A 2,571-nucleotide genomic window follows, 5' to 3' on the forward strand; every position below is an offset into this window, starting at 1 on the left:
GGTTTCGCATTTATCGTGAAACGCTTTCGCGTTTTTTCGTGCGCCGCTAAGTGAACTAGTTTATTGTAGTAGATCGTTAGAGATTGGCTAAAATATAATTTACCACAAAGCAAAAACAAGGCCTAAACTAGGCTCATCTATACCGCCAGACAAGCAATAAAACTAAGATGGAAAACAATGATGACCTTATTTTAAATATTAGAGAGAGGAAATTTACTTCACTAGATCTGATTGGTTATGGAATCTGTCAGTCAAATGGTCCGGGGTGAACAGCCCGTCCTGGAGAGATCATAGAGCGAGGTGTTACTTGGGGTGAGAGGGGCATATTATTGGGAGAAAGTGGGCGGATAGATGAAAACATAAAAAAAAAAAAACATTTATATTGCTAATTTCGATTGTTTTTAAATACACTACTGAAATATAAAATATATATTTTTAATGCAATTTGAGTCTAAAAATAAATAAAAAATATGCCCTTGGTGAAAATATTTGAGGCAGTTCATGTTAGATTTTTTTTGCTGATTTGAAATACATTATTGAACTTCTGAAATAGAAAACTTTTATCACTATTTGGGTATAAAAACAACATTTACAGGGACATTTCATGTCAGATTTTATTTGAAATGTTAATTGTCCATCAGTTTTAATTATTTCCTCATTAAAGCGGTCAGGATAGGCGTGACTGAAAATGCTTCAGGGGTGTTCCAGCCGTGGCGATGTAGCTTAGCATCACTGGAGTCATTTTTTGCTTTCGCTGGAGCCGTTAGCTGGCGTGTGAGATTGGCTCAGGTGTTAGTGTGTTGACATGCTCGGCCCGTCTCTCTCTCTGTCTACCTTCTAGGCGTGCACTGCCTGGCCGTGATGATGAGCTCCTGGATGACCAGGTCAATACATTTGAGGCATGGCTCCCTTCAGCTTTATCAGCTGCTTTTTCACGGTGATGGCCTCGAGGCCATGTCAGGGTGAAGGCTTCGTCCTGATTTTACCACACAACACCACGATCAGCAAACCACCACACAGAACGACTGCAGAGAAAGCAGGGAGTCAAAATCACCTGATCTACGCTGGGTTGCGGCGTGCAAAGAAACAAAGACGACGTGCAGTCCCTTTACTGTGAGAACTAATCACCAAGAACAGCTGCACTATCATTTTTGAGGTTTTGTTTAAATAGTTCAAAATATGAATGAGAACTTGTGTGTGATTTGAAATCGAAGCATTTGCTATATAGGTTTGTTGATAATTAAACTGCAGCTAAGCTGTTTTTCTTTATAAATAAATACTTTTTTTTTATCGTTTAATATACATTTTCTCTCCTTTTTTTTTCCCTTGCGATTTTTTTTTTGTTTTTTTTTTGTTTTGTCTTGGTGTTTATAAAATTGTTTTTTTGTTTTTTTTGGAAAATAGTATGAAAAAGCAATGATGCAAACTTTGTAACAAATTAGTTTTTTTTATATATATATAATATTTTATAAGTAATATACACACACACCCACACACATATACATGATTATTATATATTATATATTATATAGTTGATGCCAATCCTTTTTGCAAAACAATATAATATAATAAAAAAAAAATATGTATGTAGCAATATATATATATATATATTATATATATAGTTTAATAATTATATTATAATATTATATTATTATACACACACACACACACAAACCACCAAATTATTATTCCCATACAATATCATTTTTGAGTAATATTTATGAAGATACAGAAAACATTGAAGTTGTTTTATAACAAGGTTAATTCAATGCTTAATGGTGAGATTTATGGGTAAATTTTTACACTATTAAAATCATTTCATACTTGTTTTATTTTTAATTTGTGCAATTTATGTGAATTTGTATAAAATCGCTTGGTTTTTGATTTTTTCCAAAGTTTTTCCCAGAAGTTCTTTTTGGACTTTTGGATAATTTAATTAACCTTTTTCTCCTTTTTCTCATTTTTTATTGTTTTATTTTTTTCTGTTGTGGATGTTATGAGTGTTATTCTTCGTTTGGCCTGACTCCATTGAATGTTTTTTTTCTTGATTGCGTAAACTGGTTCTCCCTCCCTCCAACTCCCTTTCTCACATCAACACTCCCATCTAAAACACACACACACCCTTTATCCACTGCATCATATGAAATGAATCACTTGTCAATTCTGTCATTATTTAAAAACAATTAGATTCTTAAGGATTCATTAATGCATACGTCCAACCCTCATATTCTCCAGCCATAACCTGGAGAGCAAACGAGGCTGAATGTACCTTAACGAGCTCGAACGGGAAGCGCTCATGGAAGATGCGGTTGATCCGCGCGCCGCCGGAGAGCTCAAGAGTGTCCACCTGATCGCCAGAGCCCTCGATCCGCTTCTCGAAGTCCACGCCGAACTGCTGCACCATCCTACAAAAGTCTACTTTCATTATAACGTCATATATCATGTATTAATAAAACCGTGAAATAATAATGTTATCAGATGAAGGCTCGGTTCAGGTCTCGGTGAGCGCTCACTGCAGCAGGGCTTTGGTTTTGCGGGCTGGATCGTCCGGTTTGAAGTTCTTGTACTCGT

At 35.5% G+C, this 2,571-nt stretch overlaps 1 pseudogene; it reads right to left on the reverse strand.

Moving 5' to 3' along the window:
- LOC122147797 overlaps positions 1–2,571 on the reverse strand; it is a 27,183-nt pseudogene that overhangs the window by 9,698 nt on the left and 14,914 nt on the right.

Source organism: Cyprinus carpio, chromosome A15, assembly GCF_018340385.1.
Source record: "Cyprinus carpio isolate SPL01 chromosome A15, ASM1834038v1, whole genome shotgun sequence".
In the NCBI taxonomy this organism is placed as follows: domain Eukaryota; kingdom Metazoa; phylum Chordata; class Actinopteri; order Cypriniformes; family Cyprinidae; genus Cyprinus; species Cyprinus carpio.